Raw genomic sequence first — 22,068 nt, 5'->3', positions numbered from 1 at the left:
ATTGGTTCTTTTTAACATTGTCAAAGCTCTTTTTAATGTTCCAACATATCATATTATTCCAGAATGTTGTTTAAAAATTTTATCTACAATACCCCTGTAATATCTTTTATGCTTTGGCCAAGAGAGTTGGAGCAGGACACAAAGCAGAATAATGCACATGCTGAAAAAACTACATCAAAAACAGAAAATGCTAGCAACACTCAGCAGGTGAAGCAGCATCTGTGGAATGCAGGCGGTTAGGTTTGTATTTCAGGTTCATGGGTTGACAGTAGGTTTATTATGGTAAACGTAATTAATGATCCCTCATAGGAATGGGATTGGCCTTGTAGAGGTTACAATGTTTGACTGCATGAGGGAACTAAATTACATTAAAGATGCAGTCTTGAATTTTTTTTAAGTGATCTTGTCAGTTCAGCTAAGTACATGAATTCACCTCCACAATTTCAGGCTGAGTAAGTCAATGGTACCATATCAATCAATCTTTATATGTTAAAAAAAATCCATATCTGAAAGTAGGAATTGTTTTTCCATTTCTTTGCCATAAACCTGGTCTGGGTCTGGCGTGAATACAAATGCAGAAATTGAATAAATTGCGAATTCAAATCACTATTATTTTAATTACATGCTGTTATTTTATATGTTGTTATTGATATGAGCAAGTGTTTGATGGGGTAAAGCAATATTGATATCTTGAGGAAAACATAGAAACAGGAGTAACTATCCAGTTCATTGCACTTGCTCCAGTATTGAACTGGATTGTGGATGATATGTACCATAATTTCATTCATCCATATCCATCATCTAGCTCCAACATGTAGCTTTTGTTTTTTCACAATGTGTTACTCTGTTCGGTGCAGTTGATTCTCTTTCCCAAGGTTGTTTAATTCCTCCTATCTTTCCCTGTTATAAATCCTTAATGGTGCCTTCTCTTTTTCCCCAAAGAAATAGGGTGATGCGCTGGATGTTAAGATTAGTCTGCTCTACAGTTGGCTGCAATGAAGTGTGATAGTGGAGCCTTCTACCACTGATGTTGGTTTCTATTCTTTCTTTTACCAGGCGCTTCCATGATATAACAATTGAGTGAATAGTGGAGAATTTGGAGAATTCAGGATATGAACCTGCAAAGTACTGCTATATAGGGCAAAATATTGACATTTCATCCATAGGTTTTTTTTGTATGGGGCAATGGATTTAGCAAGCTGCATTTATATCTGTAAATCAATTTGTTTGTTGTTTTTTAAAATAATTCATATTTGGTTGATTTAGTTCTTGAATTTTCATTAAGTGAAGCTAATTGATGCAAGTTTTTAAGATTTAGGTTATATGCTTGCAGATTTAGCAGCTTGCACATCAACTTACAGTATATTCATCACTGGAGTGTTTACAATACCTTTGTATGTGCACTAAGAAATGATACTTACAAATATTATCATCATGTACCTAGTATACTATTAGACCATGTACATGTAAAAACATAACCGCTTTGTTATAGACTTGTGGTTATTTGACTGAAGTTTTATAAAAGTTTACATAAGGTACATACTGCAAGGTTTATGAAGGTTAGTAGCTCAGGTTGAGGTTTAGGGTGTAGGTTTGCTCGCTGAGCTGTAGGTTTGATATCCAGATCCCATCCAGGACAAACATAAATACAAAACAGGAGACAACAGCTTCGCTTCACTTGGAGGTCGCCACTGATGTTACCTAGCCAGGTAATGAAACGTCTGGATATCAAACCTACAGCTCAGTGAGCAAACCTACACCCTAAAGGTACATACTGTACTGAGATCTCAAAAATATTTGTACACCAATATCTTGTAGTACTTACCATCTCATTAGGCTTCTTCTTATATGCCGTACGATTCTATTAATTTCACCAACATAAATTTAATAGTGATTATAACATAGTAATTATATTGACTTTGAGTATGATTGACTGCTTCCAATTCGAAATATTGTATGGTGAGAGAACAAAGCAAATAGGTTTAATATGAATTAGCTAACACATAATGACAGTGGGTGTTGATCAGAATAACATAACTTTGATTTTTCAGTATTGCTCAAATAATTCAACATTTAAATAATTTTGTGCTTCATATCTTTTAAGAAATAACAAAATCCAAATTAAGAATTTCCTTCAGTTACTTTATTTGCTTAAACTCCTCTCTATTTAATTAATGTAAAGATTTTTCAATATAGCTCTTAAGCAGGAATAAGAAATATGGCCAGAATACTTCTACCAGAAACTCTCAATTCAGTAGAAATGCAAAGTAAATGGAAATATTAGCATCATGTATTACAACAAGTAGATTCTCAAAATTATTTGTGATTTGTGTGAAATACAGGAGACTCTTGTGGAACAAAAACAAATTGCTGGGATGACTCCGCAAGTCTGGCAGCATCTGTGGAGACAAAGTAGAATTAATGTTTCCGGTCCAGTGACCCTTCAGAACTGTAGCTGGGAAAACTTTGGTGTACAAGTATATGCTGAAGAGGGGTTGGAGGAGGAGTAAACAATAGGTGGAGCTGAAGTCCAGAGAGAGACAGCAACAGTTGGACAGACAAAGGCTTGGGTAAAAGTCAAACTAGGGAAACCAGTAGCTGCTAATTGAGGTTATTAGTAGCTGGCAAAAAAAGGGTGATTGTGGTCGCAGCCTATGTGTAGACAAGGCCTAGTGTATAGTGGTTAGGTTAAAGACGTGGGAGAAGATGCTCCGGAAGACCTAAAATTATTATTAGTCCTAAATTTCTTGTGGAACTTTTTTTGATCACTGGCTTCAAAGCAGCACTGCCTTCACAGGTTCTGCCAAATCTGGTGTCAGGAAAGGTAATCTAGTAGCAGCATCCATGCCCAAGCTAACATGCCCAACATTGAGCACTAATAACTTAAAGATAGTTCATGAAAGTTAGAATTTGTGAATGGTATATTCTGGACGTTCCATGCATGTACATACTCATTAACAGAATCTAGTCTAGTCAGAAGTGAACACTACAATCTAGATTTATTTTTTAAAGACTAAAACCATTGAATAGCACTTTGGTACTCAGATGTCATAGTGTAATTCTATTAGGAGACACTAGTTTCCATTAGAATTCTTGATGACCGGAAATGAAGTTCTTAAAATTTGTATGTCTTGGCGCTACAACATCCAGCTGATTTAACTTGCCATACCCTGAGGAGAGGGATCACTAAACTATGGAAATTCTCGTACCATCAGCAGAAAGCATGGCGAGAATTGTGTGTTTATTCCAAGAAAGAATATCCTGTCATAGTTAATCATGGAGTACTGTGTTTAGTTCTGGTAGTCCTGTTATAGGAAGAATATTATTAAACTGGAGAGGGTTCAGTCAAAATTTACCAGGATGTTACTGGGAATAGAGGTTTTGAAATATAAGAATAGACTGGATTTCAGTCTTCTCATTATGTTAAGTTTTGGTAATGGATAAAATTTGAATAGTTTTGTTGTTTTTTAACCTTAAGTTTAATTTTAAAAGGCTAATGTACCAATTGTTATTGGTGTATGGATCAGTTTTTATAAAAATGAGGGACAATATAATTTTATGTTCTGTAATGATGTGAGGAGCAGAATTATTCAGGTTGTAATATGGTCTGTCACTTTTTAAAAAAAGGCTGTTTCACAAAGGTGGAATTTTGTACAGGTTACAGAATACTATAAAACCTACATTAGTATTTAATACTTAATATCCTTGTAGCTGAGAATAAACTGATAATAAGTTAGCTCGAGTTAAGTTGGAGTGTTTCCATTACTTCAGAACTTCTGCAGAATTGCCTCTTGTAACATATAAAATTCATAATTAAAGTTTAAAAGATGGTGGTTTTGCAAACTAAAACTGTTATCCTCCAACCATTTGTACAAATATGGATGGGAAGTTCACCTAATTGAAATTACATTCATAGATTTCAAGTTATTTCTTTACATTATTGTTAATTATGTTGTTTGGCACTGTTGAGTGCTAGTGTACATTAGGTAAAATTGTCCTACATTATCAGTTTCCTCAGGCTTCAGATCTATTGTGTCTCTTTAACACTGGTATCACAATATGACCATGATTTGTATGTGGTGTTTGGCCCTGTGTCCAAGGTGTTTGAAGCCTCTTAAGACCCTAGAAATTATTCAGATGAAGAGATTGTTCCTAAACTAATCAAATAAAGTGCTCATTCCAAGTGTATTCAGGACGTCTGATCGGAACTCCAGTATTGGAATAAAGAACATGTGGAACAATCATATTGTGACTTCCAAGCTACATACTGTGAACTCCTCTTAATTTGTAGCTATTGCAATAAAATGTTTTTGCATTATAACGTTTTGTTAATTGTGCTTTTTTTGTTTCTGTACCGCAACAAATCCATCTACAAAAAGTCTTTATTCCAGGACTGTTCACACATTAGACATTACAGCTGTGGCGCTCAAGGCTGTCATCTGAGTATTCTTGCCAAAGGAAGTATATGTTGATATTTTTGAAAAAAATATTCTTGCAGAGGTCTCTCGTGTAGTGCTGAGGGATATACTGTCAGAGTACTACCTTTCAGATGAAACATGAAACGGAGCTTCCATCTGCTTATTTGAGTGGAGCAAAAGATCCCATGACACTGTTTTGAAGCAAAGTAGGTGAGTGATCCCTGTTGTATTAGCCAATATTGATCTCTCTGTCAACAACACATCACTGCAACATTGCAAACATTAAGACACAGGAGCAAAAGTGGGCCATTCAGCCCAGTGCATCTGCTCAACATTCACTGAGATCATGCTTGATCTGATAATCCACAAGTCCACTTACTTTTTCCTCATAAATGTTGATTTCCTTACTCATTAAGAATCAGTCTATTTCAGCCTTGAATATTCTTAATGACCCAGTGAATACATTTAATGACCTAGCTTCACGATAGTGACTACACTTGAAGTATTTAATTAACAATAAAACACTTTACAACTTCTCCTTATAAGAAGTGTTATATCAAACCAAATATTTCATTTTTACACCAGGCATGCACTCAAATAAAACTAGATCATAATTAACTCATCTGAACAGATCAAAATATTTTAAATATGATCTAGTTTCCGTTTCATGGGTCACGCAGAAATTGCTCAAAAATCTCAGCAGGTCAGGCAGCATCTGTAGAGAGAAAGCAGAGATAATGTTTCCAGTCCAGTGACCCTTCAGAACTGACTATAATAAAGGTAATTGGAGCTAAAATGCTAACTCTGCTTTCAGTCTATAGTTGTTGCCAGTCCTGCCAGAATTTGTTTGTTTCTGATTTTTAGTATCAGCAGTTTTGTTTTTATTTTCCATTTTTTGGTGTCCAGTTAGTTTATTCAGCACAGGACCGGCAAGAAGGAAGCAGTATTTGGGATAGTAAGAGACTGGTTTTATTTTAATCTTTCCATCTGCTTCTACGTCCCTATCTGCCTGATTTTCTCCATGTAGCAGTAATTAAAGTTAATGTCTATGATTTACAGGTAGGACTATGGCAGAACTATGCACTCTACAGCAGTCTTTTGAGATTTTAAGAACAATTACTTTTACTGTTCTAAAAATTATCTCATGACAAGGCTGACATTTGTTGCCCATTTAAAAATGATCTTGAACTAAGTAGCTTTCTCAGTCTAAGAGGGTAATTAAGAACCCAAAGTTTTGAAGGAGCTAGTGAGAAGATTGAGAGGCATCAGTGGTGATCTTTCAGGAATCGCTAGAGTCAGGGAAGGTACAGAGGACTCAAATGGCAAATGTAATGCCGCTGTTTAAGAAGTGAGTAATGCAGAAGGCAGAAAATTATAGGCTGGTTAGCCTGACTTTGGTCATTGGCAAGATTTTAGAATCTATTATTACAAGTGAGATTGTGGAGTACTGTCAATTCTTCTATAACACGATGGTTGTATTCTTGTGCAATGCCACATTATAAAAAATTAGTGCTTTAGAAAAGCACTTAGTGTTAGTACTGTAATCGCATTACAGCCAACACACGTTTTATAAGTTTGCACAGTAGAAAGTGTCCCCAACATGTTAATCGCATTACAGCGCATTTGCATTCTCAAAATATGAGTTATAACAGAACAACCTGCAAATCCATGGTTAAATAGGGCTGAGTCAACACCACCTCATCTAGGGGAGGCCATGCCTGAAATTCTGTTAGAATTCTTTGAGGGGGTAACAAGTAAATTAGACAAAGTAGAACCAGTGGATGGAATCTAATTGGATATCCAGAAACTTTTTGACAAGGTGTCACACAGGTGGCTGCTAAATAAGGGCAAGGTGCTGACATGGACAGAGGATTGGCTGATTGGCAAAAGGCAGAGATTGGGTTAAAAGGGTCATGTTCTGAATGGCAGCCAGTGACTACTGGAGTTCTGCAGGGGTCAGTGTTAGGACCACAACTATTCATGTTATACAATAAAGACTTGGACAAAACAACTGAGGCCACTGTTGCTAAGTTTGTAGATGACACAAAGATAAGTGAAGGGACTGGTAGTGTTTAGGAACTGAGGAGACTGCAGAAGGACTCGGTCAGGTTAGAAGAGCGAGCAAATAGAATTCAATCTGGGAAGTTTGAGGTTTGGTAGGAAGAATAGAGGTGTAGACTATTTTCAAAATGGGAAAGGGCCTTCAAAATTGGAATCATAAAGGGACTTTGGAGTCCAAATTCAGGATTCTCTTAATGTTAACATGCAGATTTAGTTAGCAGTTAGGAAGACAAATACAATGTTAGTAGTCATTTCGAAAGGGCTAGAATAAGTGTGTAGAGATCTACTGCTGAGGCTGTATAAGGATCTGGTCTGACCGTATTTAAATATTGTGAGCAGTTTTGGGATCTGTATCGAAGGAAGGATGTGCTGGCATTGGAAGGGGTCCAGAGGAAGTTTACAATGATTGCAGGGAAGAAGGATTTGTCTTATGAGGAGCAGTGGAGGAGTCTGGGTCTATACTCAGTGGAGTTTAGAGGGATGAGGAATGAATCTGATTGAAACTTAGATCTGAAACTTATTGAAACACCTGGATAGACTAGATGTGGAGCTGTTTCCACTACTAGGAGAGACTAAGACCCAAGGGCACAGTTTCAGAGTGAAGAGATTACCCTTTAGAACTGAGATGAGGAGAAATTTCTTCAGCCAGAGTGTGGTGATTCTGGATCTTATTGCCTATCTGATCTATAGAAGGCTGTTGAAGCCAAGTCATTGAGTGCCTTAAGACAGAAATAGATAGGTTCCTGATTAGCAAAGGGATCAAGGGTTGCAGGGAGAAGGTGGGTTAATGGGGTTGTGAAACATATTAGCCATGATTGATTGGCAGAGCAGATTTGCTGGGCTAAATGGTCTAATTCTGCTCCTATATCTTGTAGCTTAATCAACCACATTTCTGTGGGTCTGGAGCTGCAGGTTGGCAAGAGGATGTAAAAATGGCGATACTTTCCCCTGTTAGTGGCTGTTAAGGTGGTCCCTATCTTTATTTTGTTCCCTTTCTCTTCAAACAACAGATATAAGTGTCATATCCTACATCCAGTCTTATGTTAAGAAATTAAATATGCTTTATTCTTGGTGAGCTCACAGTTTTGAATTTTTAGGATTTTCCCCTCCAGAGCCTGGGATATGAACAGAATGCCACTTGCCTAGTGTAGCCTTCTCTTCTGAGTAGAAATATATCACCATTTGTTCAGTGTTACTTGGACAAAATTCTGGAATTCCCTCCCTAATGGCACTGTGGGTCAACCTACAGTGTATGGTTCAAGAAGGCAGCTCACCACCACCTTTACAATAAATGCTGGCCTAATCAGTGATGTCCAGGTCCCATGAGTGAATTTAAAAAAAGACAAACTGTCTTGGAATGAAGATGAGAGAAGATCTCTGTGACCCATGTGCCAAGCAACCACCTTATGCGAACCTAAGATCCAAGGAAAGAAGGCTGAACATTTTTCAAGTTTACTTTCTCATATGCATACTTGGCAAGTGAATTCGTCACTTCAGAAATCCTGGAGCAAACTAATTCTATCAGTGTGCACTCGATATTGATCCAATGGCATCTGCATTAGCTTAACCATATCAGTTGGATGAATGATGGCCATTTACCCAAAGATTTCTTGTATGTGAACTAACCATTAGATCACGTCTTGCTGGTTGCTTTTACCTCTACTACAAGGGTATCTGCAATTGAGATGTGAAGATGAATGCCCATTGATGCATATATTGGGAGATTCCTGCCAATGACCATGAACTTTTGAGTTGACTAATTGAGGGCATTGAGATGTGAGGAATAAAAATTGCTTAGCTGGAGAAGTGGGAGTAAAAGAAAGAGGTTAGCAAATTGTGCAACTTCTCAGCTCATTTTAATTGTTTTTATTTTGGAGATATGGGCTTCAGTGGCGAGATCAGTGTTTTGTTGTTTGTCCCTAATAGTCCTCAAACGATGGTGGTGAGCTGCCACCTTAAGTATTACAATCCATTTAATCAGAAGTCACATGACTCCAGGTTATAGTCCAACACGTTTATTTGAAATTACAAGCTTTTGGAGCACTACTTCTTTCAGGTGAAATAACCATGTTGGATATGAGCATCGTTGGCTAGCTGGTATTTATTTCCTGTCCCTAGTTGCCCTTGAGTAGATGGGAGTGAGATGTCTTTTAAGCTTCTGCAGCCAATGTACTGTGGTTTGACCCATAATGCCAAATAAGGAGGGAATTCTGGGATTTTGACCCAGCGACAGTGAAGGAACAGCAATATAGTTCCAAGTCAGAATGGTGATTGGCTTGCTGGTGAACTTATGTATCCTATGTATCTGCTGCCACTGTATTTCTAGATGTAAATGCTCATGATTTCGAAGGTGCTGTCTGAGAATCTTAGGTGAATTTCTGAAGTTCATATTGTAGTTAGTAAACATTGCTGATGCTGCTGAGTGTCCATGGTGGAGGGCGTCAATGTTTGTGGATGTGGTACCAATTGAATGGGCTGCTTTGTGCGGAATAATATTGAAGCTTCATGAGTGCTGTGGGAGCTGCGCATATCCAGGCAAGTGGGAATTATCCCATCAAACTCCTGACTTGTGTCTTGTAGATGATGGTCAGGTTTTGTGAGTCAGGAGGTGAGTTACTTGCCACAGTATCCTAGCCTCTGATCTGGTTGTATTACTGAGAGTTGAAAAATAAGTTAAAAATACGTCATCATTCAAGTGTTGACGTTACAGTAATGTAGCAAATTTCAAATTGACATTACAATGTAGCGGCTCAGTGCAGGGCCTCCGCACGTGGTCTGGCTGCCCACTCCCGACCCCTGTCAAACAGCCTTTTCTCCCCCCCCCCCCCCCCCCTCTTATCCGCTCCAAGCCTCAGAACTCTCCATATCAGCTCTCCAAGCTAAGTGTCAGGACCGTCTTCTCCATGCAGTCTCTGCCCAGAATTCACTGCTTGCACAATGCTCCGGAGTTGCTTTCAGAAATGCTGCTCAAGGGCTGCTTCCCCATGCTGGTCTGGGGCACGCAGCCCACGCACTGTACCAGGGTTCACTGCTTGTGGTGTTCTGGGCTCATAGCCCAAGCGCCATACCAGGGCTCCTTGCTCATGCTCCTCTGGGGCTTGCAGGTCACATGCTGCTCCAGGGCTCATGACTCTGGGAATTTGCTGCTGGCACCTGCTGCCAGTATTTGCCTCTGATGCTGAGGGAAGAGAAGAAGAAAAAAGAGAAAAAAAGGAGTGAAAGCACACTCGGTCAAATGTAGCCTTGATGTCAAGGGCTGTGTTGTCCATGTTTGAATCAAGGCTATAATGAGGTTAGAAGCTGAATAGCCCTGGCAGAACTCAAACTGGGCATCACTGAGCAGGTTATTGCTGACTTAGGTGCTGCTTGATAGCACTATTGATGACATCTTCAATCCTTTTATTGATATCCAAAAGTAGACTGATGGGGTGGTTGGCTGGGTTGGATTTGACCTGCTTTCAATGTGCAGGACATACCTGATCCAGAAATATCAAAAGGACATTGCATTATTTTCATTTATATTTATTGTAGCAAGTGCAGAGACCTCCATGTCAGACCAAGTAATATTTAACACAGAATTGACCACTCAGGTGCACACCATTATCTCATGGAGCAGAAGGTAGCCAAAGACCATTGTGAAGTGAATGATTCTTTTTTGATTTACTTTTAAAAATCTGGAATGAAGAGTTTAATGATGGTGATGAATCCTTTGCCAATTGTCAGAAAAACCAACCAGTTTCACTCATGCCTTTTAATGAAGGAAACTGCCACTCTTACCCGATTTGAAGGCAAAAAACTGCATATGCTGGAATCCAAAGTCGACAAGCAGGAGATCGGAAGAACACAGCAAGCAAGGCAGCATCGGGAGGAGAAGAAGTCAACATCTCTGATACAACCCTTCTTCAGGAAAGAAGATGGGGATAGGGGGAAGCTGCAGATAAAAGGGGTGGGGGATGGTTTTGGGGTGAAGGAGAGGAGTGGAATGGTGAGGTAGCGACTTTGGAAGGAGGAATACAGTGTAGACTATTTTTGAAATGGGGAATGGTTTTGGAAATATAAAGGACAAAGGGACTTACGAGCCCTAGTGCAGGATTTTCTTAAGATCAACATATAGATTCCGTTGGTAGTTAGGAAGGTAAATGCAATGTTGGCATTCATTTTGAGAGGTCTAGAATACAAGAGCAGAGATGTACTACTGAGGTTGTGTAAGGCTCCAGTCAGACTGCATTTGGAGTAGTGAGTAGTTTTGGGCCCAATATCTAAGGTAGGTGGCCTAGGAAGGTTTCCAGAACTAGTTTACAAGAATGATCCCAAGAACAAAGCTTTTCATATGAGGAGTGGATGAGGATTCTGTGGAATCTGCCGGTTTATGTGCTAACATGAATTCAAGTGGTCAGAGAAGTCTGGCTGAGACATCTCTGAACTGACAACCAGATTTCTCCAACCACTTGGATCCATGACAGCACATAAACCAACAGCCATATGCAGGACAAATGTGGTGTACAAAATTCCATGCAGGGACTGCACGTTCTTTTGCATTGAAAAAGCAGGAAATGTTTCCAGTTTATACATTTTGTTTTTGTTTCAGTGAGCACAATCTTTTCCCTTTCTGTGGCAATTATAAAATTCTGCAACAGACTACTTTAGCATTGGATTCCAAAGCCCACAGGCAATGGCACATTGATTAGGTCATTACGATTAACTTATGCATATTTTTGCAATGCTGATACTGTTATTGCATAAGTTCTTTTCGCTGACACCTTCACTAATCCTTTGCCCTTTCTATTTTGACCTCTTGCTGTACCTTAGGGATCTTCCTAAAGAAGCTATCTTTGAAAGCTTGCCAGTTGTATAAATCTATTGAAATGCACTGAATGTCTAGCAAAACAACAGGACCTCTGTAACAAATCCAAAGTCTGAGGTAAGCCAAGTGTCTGAGATAAACCAATGTTCAAGCACAGCAGTAATTCTAAAAAGCAGATGCAGGTGAAGCTGGATAAAAATAAATCTAAAATGTTGCACTGCTTGCATAAAATTGTGATGATGAATAATCTATTAATATCAGTGATATCAATAATAACTGTGGATGCTGGAGATCTGAAACAAAATCAGAAATTACTGGTGAAAGAATGGCTGGTCTGGTGGTATCTGTAGGAAGATAGCAGAGTTTTTTGAGTCTGATGACTATTCATCAGAACATCCGGTGAACAGTCACCAGACTCAAAACGTTAATGTTTTCTTCCTACAAATGCTGCCAGACCTGTTGAGTTTTACTACCAATTTTTGTACTGTACCAAAATGAATAACAGCCTTCACCCCAAGCAATATGCTTGTTCTTTCCACTTGTTCTATGGCCCAATCCATCACTTCATTATCTCTCTGACAAAGGAGAGCCTGTGGACATGATCTATTTCATTTCCGAATGGCCTTTAAAAAGTGCCATACAGATGACTGCTAAATAAAATAAGAGCCCATGTTGTTGAGGGCCAGGTACTGTCATGGATAAAGGATTGGCCGACTGGCAGAAGGCAGAACGTAAGGATCAAGGGGTCTTTTTCAGGATGGCAGCCAGTGATGAGTGGAGGTCCACGGGAATCAGTGTGGGACCATAACTACTCTTGTTATGCATTAGCGAGCTGAATGAAGCAACTGAGGGGATTGTTGCTAAGTTTGCAGGTGACACCAAGTTTAACTGGAGGGATGAATCATCTTGAGGAAGTGGGGAGGCTGCAGAGGATTTGGATATACTAGGCTAGTGGTCAAAGAAGTGGCATATGGAATACAATGTAGGAAAGTGTGAGGTTGTGAATAGAGGTTCAGATTTTTATCTAAATGGAGAAAGGCTTTGGAAATCTGAAGCACAAAGGGACTTAGAAGACCTAGTTCATGAATCTCTTAACCTTAACTTGCAAGCTCAGTTGGCAGTTAAGAAGTCAAATGCAATGTAAGCATTCTTTTCAAGAGGGCTACCGTAAAAGAGTAGAGATGTACTGCTGAGGCCACATTTGTCAGACCACATTTTGAATATTGTAAGCAGTTTTGGGTCCCGTATCTAAGGAAGGATGTGCTGGCATTGGAGGGGGTCCAGAAAAGGTACAAGAATGATGCTGGGGAGGAAGGGCTTGTCATATGAGGAACAGTTGTGGACTCTAGATCTGCTTTTAATGAGTTTAGAAGGATGAGAAGGATCTAATTAAAACTTATAGGATACTGAGGGGCCTGGATAGAATTGAAGCAGAGAAGATGTTACCATTAGTAGGAGAGACTAGGACCCCAGGACGCAGCCTCACAGTGATGGGATGACCCTTTAGAACTGAGATAAGGAGGAATTTCTTCAGTAGAGGGTAGTTAATCTGTAGAACTCATAGCTACAGGGGGCTGTGGAAAACAATTAATTGTGTCTTTAGTACAGAGATAGATAGGTTCTTGATTGGTAAAGGCAGGAGAATGGGGTTGAGAAACATATTAGCTATGATTGAATGGCAGAGCATACTCAGTAGGGCCACATGTCTCTGAATCCTTCTTGCTCGTCCTCTAGATGTTGCTTTGTATCCCAAGGCCCTTCTCTCTTCTGCTCCTTATGGTGTTGCTACATCTGTCCGGTTATCCTATCTGTCCCTTACTTTACTTGCTCAAAAACTTCCAATGTTCACAGCCTTACAGTGATCCCTGCCATAAAGAATAGCTCTCCATCTGATACCCATTACCAATGTCTTTATTTTGTATGAGTGCAATAGTTCTAATGTTCATTAATGTTCAACTTTCCCAAGTTTGTTTGTTAACCAAACCATATTGAAAATCCTCTTAAAACAGAGTGAGAACTGTTATCAGATGATTTGCATGTCTCCACAGTAACTATACATCAAGTATGTTGGTTGATGCAAGTAATCAGTTCTAGCAGGTTGCATGCGCATTCTATTTTTTGGTTATTGCCAAATGTCTGAAATGTGATCCAAACATTGTTATTAAGGCAAATGCATATATAAAGAAAAGTGGGTGATAGTTTTAAAAAATGTGCTAAGGTGCCTTTTTTGTTACCAACTTATTATGGTCTTTAGTACAATAAATGCCTTTCAGATGTTGATTTTATAACTTATTTTAACACTCTCTGTATTTTTCTGATTGGAAACATTTCTAAATACACAAGATTCTTTAATATTTCTTTAGTACCTAAATTGCCAAACAATATCAATGTGTGAACTGTAAAGTGATTCACTTTGGGATGGCCTTTGTAGGCAAGGTCCTGGAGGTCTGACAAGATGGGTGATCAGAGGCGCAACTTATTCATTTTCTGGAGGCCATGACACCTGACCATGCCAGTCAGGTCAGCGACTACTATAGCCAGGCTAGTCTCAGCCCATCTGGAGGAATGCACAGCTCTAGGAAGGAGGTCAATGACCTTATCAGTCCCTCGGCATAAGTGCCACCAGTGTCTCTCCAATAACTCTGTATCAATGCTACTGTACCCAGCTCCCACCAAGCTGATGCTCTACCACTCTCACTAATGCAACATCTTTCTCATTTGCTGTCACCCACCCCAACCCCCCAACTTGCACTCAACCTGCTTACCCTCAGCGCTTAGTCACTCACTTAGGGCACCTCCCCACCTGCTTCAAAAGTGTGGTGATCCACACAGCTGTGCTACACACTTTCATTTACCTTAATATTTGGCTCTATCATTTATAGAAAGAAAACAACCCCCAAAAAGGCAGAAAGATTCAAAACAGAGTGTGCTGCCAGACATTCAGCTGCTTACCCCTTATGTTACGACCATTCTGACTGTGACCACCTGGAATGGTTGACTGACTGTTCAAGCCCCAGGACTGCTATTGAAGGTTGCCCTTGACTTTCTGTATTGGGTCCCCCTGATCGATGGCTTGCCCCTTTAATTTGACTGAGGCCTGCTGATAACGATGACCATCTTCCTTCCTTTCTGCCTACCAAAATTAAAGACAAGATGGTAGTAATATGAGACTGGCATCTCTGGCTGAAGGGGGGCTAAGCAAAAAAACATCTAAGGGCAAGCATTGAGGTAGGGTCAAAGTGAATGACCACTCTGACAGCGAGGAAAGAACCTGGAAATGCAGCCAAGTCAAGTCCATGGGTGATGTTTGTCCCTGACCACACAATGTCCTTGCTGCAACATTACAGTGATCGTTGCCAATGGAGCCCAACATGCATTGAAGTACTGAAGCATCCTGAAAGTGGATTGGGGATGTGGATTCTTAGAGGTTATGTTGGATACCAGTGTCCGTGTACGTGAGGTGCATGTAGGTGGTGCCCATTGAAGTGAACTATGAAATATTGATAGCCAGTGACCAACATAGAGGTTGTTTGGAGCAAGTGGTGAGTTAAACGTTTCAGGTATTTTTGTTGGTTTCCATGTCAAGATTTCTCAACTGCTGGCTTATTTGGCAAGCTCGGTAAGATACAAAGCTGAATATTAATGAGTGAGTTGGGTTATCAAGTTTTAACAGGCAATAATCCCCCTTAATTGCTGTAGGAGAATCTTGCCAAGCTGCTTGGGAAAAGCAGAAAAGATGTAGTGAGATTCTCCTGATGTTAAAATTGGCCTTGCTGGAATTCTCATTTGATTCCACTATAAATCTTACATTACCCAAAGTTGCTCAGACCCCATAACATTCCTCCCAAAGAGATTGATAATTCTGGGCAAGAATGATTGAAAGAAAAATTTAAAGGGAAAGGAAAATTTAATAGAAAATAAAGGAAGATAGTTACCAGGATGTCATCTGGGACTTCAGTAGTGTGGAGAGGTTGGAAAGTTTTGTTCTGTTTTCCTTGGACCAGAGAAGGTTAAGAGTTGAGCGGTTTGAGATGTCTTAATGGAATAAATAGGGACAAATATTTTCTGTACAGTGTGGGTGAATAACTAGGAGTCAAGAATTCAAAAATATTGAAGATTCAGAGGAGGTGTGTTGAGAAATGCTTTCCTTCTGAGTTCAGCTGGTGGAAGCTGATTCCTAAAGTAATTTTGAAAGGAAGTTTCCTACTTTGAAGTTTTTCCTGATAATTTACACGCATGATATTTCATCGACTTTACCAGAACTTTCCCCCTCAGTTATTGAATTTTCATCTACAGTTATTCTTTTAAAACAACACATTTTGGAATTTAAAGTAAATGTCAATAAATGTTTTGGGATTCTGATTTATTGTCATAACAACATAATACAGAACACTGCTTCTAAGCGTTAATGTTGTAAAATAGGATGTTTGTTTGAACACTCGCATCTTCATAAGCCAAATTCCTGATCCCACCTTATTCAAGCATAAGTAACATAGAACATAAAGTACAGCACGGAACAGACCCTTCAGCCCACGATGCTGTGCCGAGGATTAATCCTAATATAAAATAACCTAACCTACGCACCCCACAAGTTCTGAATGGAAACTAGGTGGACTTCCACAAAGAGGGAAATTCTCTGGTGAAGTGCACAGACTACTGGTCCTGTTGGAAAAATTACATAAAATTTGTAATGTTTTGTTTTCTTTAGATCTGAAAGAATGGTTTGTGCTTCATTCAGTTGGTGCTTGAGTGTGATCATGATTTGCTACCTAACACGAGCAGCCTGGTGTCTGAATCCTGATGATCCCAATGTGTGCAGCCATTGGGAAAGGTAAACTCAATATTTGAAGTTTTCTTTTCACTCACATATATTTTGTGTGGTGTGTTAATTTGCTTTGATGTTCACAAAAAATTTGAATACTTTAATTGGTATATTTGTTTGTAGAAATTTCAAAATTAAAATTGTGTACTGTCTTTCAAAGGAAGGAGTTCAACTTGATCATTTATTTTTATTCATTTCTGGGGATATGGGCGACCATTTTTTAATTTTGATCCCAATTCGATAATGAAAAGCTTTATAATTTAGTACATACATATTTCTAAATACTTCAGCGTAAAATTGCCACATCAAAGACAGTACCCCATATAATATGTTGTTATTATTATTTGGAAGTTGGCAAATTTGACACACCACCCCCAACAACATGTTGTTATCTTTTAAGGAAACTGAAAGGGGACAAGAAAGTTGGCAGCAGATTAAACAATTATAGAAAATAGCTAATTTCAAATGAAAATTATTTGACATTAAAATTCTACAATTGCTTATGCCTGGGAAATAAAGTAAGGATTATCTTTACTTTGTTTCATATTTCTACAGTATGCCAAGATACGTTTGGTTGCTAGCTTATCACTGTAAACTTAAACCACCTTCAGGGTTACAGCCGAAATATTGACTTCTCCATCTCCTGATGCTGCCTGGCTGGCTGTGTTCTTCCAAACTCTTGCCTGTCTACTTTGGATTTCAGCATCTGCAGTTTTTTTTTTGTTTCTAACACATCTACATTTAGCAAGGAGCCTAACATATTATGTCTTTCTCCTCCCTTGAGCGTTTGGAAAACAGGCATGTATTGTGCCCATATTTGGTCATTTTAATTTGTTTTCCTCAGCAGCAAGTGTGACAATAACTTCCATCACTTTCTCTCGCCATTCCTTACTTCAGGTACCAGATGAGCCATATGTTGCTTTTTTGGCAAAACATTGCTTCAGTTATAGGGCAGTAGCTGATATCTCTGAGCGCTGGCAACTTCGCTAGCTAGGAATTACACTACTACATCCCATACAAAGAGCATGTGCTCCTCTTATCTTACTTTTTTCGTTCATTGTAGATACAAATCCTAAGTTATTTCACGAGAGGCCAAGTCTGCTTTAAAGTTGCCTGTCCTCGGATGCTGCCTGAATTGCTGTGCTCTTCCAGCACCACTGATCCAGAATCTGGTTTCCAGCATCTGCAGTCATTGTTTTTACCTACCTAATATATCGAACTTAACTGAAGGATTACTAAATGAATTAATTACTAAAGGTGTAGGATTTTTGATGCAACTATAATTAATTCGTGCTTAAAAAGGAATACTTTGAAGGTTGATGTGAGTAGAAAGGTAATACTCTGCAAACTGGAGACTGTACATTTTGTAGAATGAACCATTTTCAAGTTGAGGGGAGAAAGATTTTAAAAAGACATGAGCAGCAAATGTTTTACACAGAGGGTGGTTCTTGTGTGGAGTGAACTTCCTGAGGAAGTGGTGGATGTGGGTACAATTACAATTGCAAAGATGTTTGGATAGATCCAAGAACAGGAAAGGTTTGAAGGGATATGGATCAGGAGCAGGCAGGTAGGATTAGATCAGTTTGGGATTATGTTCAGCATGGATAAGTTGGACCGAAGGATCTGTTTCCGTGCTGTATGACTCCATGACTCTATAAGAATTGTAAAACTTGTAATATGTTGATTTTATATGTGAACATTAAAAAAAAATTAAAAACAAAGCAATTCAACAGTGAGATGTTTCACTTATGTTTTATTCTATATTGTTGGGTGAGAGGAAGCTGTAAACAATGGAAATAATCTTTTTTGTTGCTTCTAATTGGTATAAATGTAAGATTGTGTGTTTGTTGTTCCTTCTGGAAGTGATTGTTAGATTCGAAGCAAAGTAAACATGAACCTAATCAAGTTTTTTTATTACTAATGTAATTACATTATTGTTAGGACATCCTGAAATCTTTTCTGTCTGAGATAAATTTGAAATCTTAATCAAATTAAAACTGTATTCTGACTTTGTGACTATAAAGAGTACTTGTAAATAAAGTGGAAAAAGAGTTGTTTAAGCTCTACTCAGTTAATAATATGCAAAGTATTAGGGGCGACACGGTGGCTCAGTGTTTAGCACTGCTGCCTCACAGCACTAGGGTCCCAGGTTCGATTACAGCCTCGGGTGATAGCTGTGTGGAGTTTGCACATTCTTCCCGTGTCTGCGTGGGTTTCCTCAGGGTGCTCTGGTTTCCTCTCACAGTCCAAAGATGTGCAGGTTAGGTGAATTGGCCATGCTAAATTGCCCATAGCGTTAGGTGCATTTAGTGAGAGGGAAATGGGTCTGGGTGGGTTACTGTTTGGAGGGTCGATGTGGACTAGTTGGGCCGAAGGGCCTGTTTCTACAGTGTAGGGAATCTAATCTAATTTAATCTACAAGATGCATATTGTTACAAAATTATTTTTTCCAAGAGAAAAGTTTAAGTTCATTTTCCTCTCTATTTGAAAGTTTTAAATTAAAACAAAATATAAAACGAAAAGAGAAATTCATAAGAGCAGTGATTCTTCAGGTTAATCAAGAAACTAAGACCTCCTACAATTTTTTTTAAAGGAGCATTAGCAAACCAAAAGCATACACACACACACTATTGATTGAATGAATTGGTATGAGCACAACATTGTAATCAAGAGAAAAGCCAGATTAAACTCTATTATTGATTTGCTGTACATCACATGATGACTTTGTTATGTAGACATTAATAAATCACATTGCGATAGGAGCTTGAGCAAATGACCTTTATTGCCCTTTAGGATTATATGTTGATTATTAAACAGTTAGGACAATGTGTGTAATTTCTTCAAAGAAATATCTGATTCAGCCATTAATTTGTAATCACATAATAGTATTTTCACTATATTAAAATAGGGATTTTATCCTCAGGAATCAAATGACTTGTAAAAATAGTGACTGCAATACACTGGTTGAAATATGCTGTGTCACAGCATGGTAAATGCAGGTTTGCATCCATAATTCTTCATCTCAACCAAACATCCAAAGACTAAGCATTTTTCTCACAAAGCAATTTATGGATTTAAATGTTAGTATTCCTGATGAATGAGCAGATGCTTCAGATCAAGGGTCAGATTTTTGCTATCCTGGCATTGCCTGACCATTTGCTGAGCAAACCCATAAAACTGTGAAATAGAAAGAGGGCCATTTGGCCTGTTGTCTCAACTGACTCCTTGTTAGAATTGTCTAATTTAGACCTGACCATAATTTTCTTGTCATACTGTAATGTAACACTCCTGTTAAAAGAGAGTGAGGCAGAAGATAGGAAATTATAGGCCAGTTAGCCTGACCTCATTCATTGGTAAGATCTTAGAGACCATTATTAAGAATGAGATTGCGGAGTACTTGGAAGTGCGTTGTAAAGTAGGGTGAGTCAGCTCAGCTTTGTCAAAGGGAGACCATGCCTTACAAATTTTTTAGAATTCTTTGAGGAGGTAAAAACAAATTAACCAAAGGAGAGCCATTAAAGGTCATCTATTTGGAATTGACAAGGTGACACACAGGAGGCTGCTAAACGAGAGAAGCCAAGGTGTTTACAGCAAGTTTAGAGGATTGGCTGACTAGTTGAAGACAGAAAATGGGAATAAAGGTGTCTTTTTCAGGATGGCAGCCAGTGACTAGTGGAGCCCCACAGGTACCACAACTTCACGCTATACATTAAAGATTTGGGTGAAGGACTAAGGACACTGTTCTTAGATTTTCGGATTACACAAAGATAGGTGGAAGGACATGTAGTGTTGAGGAAGTAGGTAGCCTGCAGAAGGATTTTGATAGCTAGGAGAGTGGACAAAGAAGTTGCTGCTGGAATACAGTGTGGGAGAGTGTGAGGTTTTGCACTTTGGTCAGAGGAACAGAGACATATATTATTGTCTAAATAAGGGAAGGCTTCAGAAATCTGCAGCACAAAGAGACTTAGGAGAACTAGTTCAGGACTCTTGTATGGTCAACATGCAGGCTCACTTGGCACTTAAGGCGGCAAGTGTAATGTTGGTATTCATTTTGAGAGGACTAGAATACAAGTGCAAAGATGCACTGCTGAAACGATGTAAAATTCTGGGCAGACCGTGTTTGGAAAATTGTGAGCAGTTTTTGGCCCTGTATCTAAGGAAGGATGTGCTGTCCTTAGAGGGTGGGGGCGTGGTGGGGGTGGGAGGGTTGGGGGGCAGGGGCAGACGAGGTTCACAAGTATAATCCCGGGAATAAAGCTTTTGTCATATGAGGAGTGGATGAAAATTTATTTCTGATTCTGTCGATAGAGTTTAGAAGGATGAGTGGAAATTTCATCGAAACTTTAGCATACTGAGAGGCCTGGATAAGGTAGACTTGGAGAAATGTTTCCACTAGTAGCAGAGACTAGGACTCCAGGGCACAGCCTCTGAACCCCTTTAGAACTGAGATGAAGAGGAAGCCAAGTCATTGAGTGTCTTTAAGACAGAAATAGATAGTTCTTGATTAATAAGGGGATCAGGTTAAGGAGAAAAGGTAGGATAATGGGAATGTGAAACATCAGTCATGATCGAATGGTGAAGCAGACTTGATGGGCTAAATGGCCTAATACTACTTCTATATCTTATGGTCTTATTGCACTATAAACCTTGTAAATTAATTCACTTTAAGTACATGACCATTTTTTTTGTACTGTAGTTCCTATGATATCTAGTTCCAACACTTTTTCGGGTAGCACATTCTGGGCTAAAGCAGGTCTTTGTTGTTCAGAAGAGAAGTGCCTGCTTAGGCCTGGATGCAATGAAATTTGGCTGGTCAATTCAACACACAAACTCATTGCACTGGGAAAGGGGGTGTAAACAGAATCCAGAATGTCCCCCATATAACTTTTATTCAAGAGATTGACAGGTGCAAAGTCCATTTTGGATATCCTTGCACTTTGATACCCTGTAGTTGTAGGAAGGGGAAAGTGATGTAAGAGGGCTAAAAGACACACCACATGCCACATTCCTGCATCAATTTAAAGACACTGCACAAATCCTATAGAGAAACAAATTTGGGTGAAAAGCTGACATGAGGTATTTGTTCAGATTATGTATCAACAACCTGTAGAGTGAGTATCCCTGACAGGAAATTTGACTCTTTGGTCTTCGGTGTTCATTTGCAACTGGATTATATCCACATTTTGGTAAGAACGTTTTGGTAAGATTGAATTTGATGGGTTAAAAATTGTGGAGTGTTTCAGCAATTTCCAGATATGCCCAGATGTGAGAGAGAGGTTCACTCATATTTGTAAATTTGGCAAGTCCTGTACAGCCACAAACAACGTCTGACATGTTGGATGCTAAGTTCATTTGAACTCAAAGAGCAGGTTATTTTTCTTCTATTCATAATATCACAATATGATACTTTGTGATGGTGATTGTTCCACAATTGGAGTTGTTGCAGCTTCTGAGAATCACTATATGGAGTCTTAATATGGCCGGGCAAGAGAAGTTGGAAAGAACGAGTAACCTGAGAGCAAGCCACTGAATACTGGAAAACAAAAGTTATGATATGAATTTACAAGAGTTACACCAGGAACTTGGATTGATGAAATAGAGTACTAATTTCATGTTAGAAACATTTTGTTGCACATTGAGTTCTGATTAAAAACTAATATGCTAAAGTTGTTTATATAAAATGGAACAAAGTTCTGATATGAATTAATTCCTATAATCTTTGAAACAAACTAGAAACCAATTATGTCATACACTTCAAGACTTATTTACCAGCAGTAATCACTATGCTATAGAAATGCATGTTCTTTGACAAATTGATGTTGTAAGCAAGGCTGCATTATTTCTAATTTTTGAGTCAATCAATATCTAGCCTTGTGGTTAATAATATTTTTGGATTTTCTCTGTCATTTTAGTTCTCATGAACAGAACAATTAAAACTTGTTTGTGTTTTGTTTTGTTTTCTC

At 38.8% G+C, this 22,068-nt stretch overlaps 1 long non-coding RNA gene across 1 annotated transcript in view; it reads left to right on the top strand.

The window, feature by feature from the left end:
- Window positions 1-16,104, top strand: part of LOC122540804 — a 97,020-nt gene extending 80,916 nt beyond the window's left edge. Inside the window, exons 2-3 of the long non-coding RNA XR_006309416.1 lie at window positions 11,289-11,400; window positions 15,992-16,104. This is a non-coding gene — a long non-coding RNA (uncharacterized LOC122540804). The remainder of the gene's footprint in view (window positions 1-11,288; window positions 11,401-15,991) is intronic.
- Window positions 16,105-22,068: the final 5,964 nt, after the last annotated feature.

Source organism: Chiloscyllium plagiosum, chromosome 36 (genome assembly GCF_004010195.1).
Source record: "Chiloscyllium plagiosum isolate BGI_BamShark_2017 chromosome 36, ASM401019v2, whole genome shotgun sequence".
Lineage (NCBI taxonomy): Eukaryota > Metazoa > Chordata > Chondrichthyes > Orectolobiformes > Hemiscylliidae > Chiloscyllium > Chiloscyllium plagiosum.
Note: the sequence above shows the minus strand (reverse complement) of the source record. Positions and strands in the feature narration are given on the sequence as shown.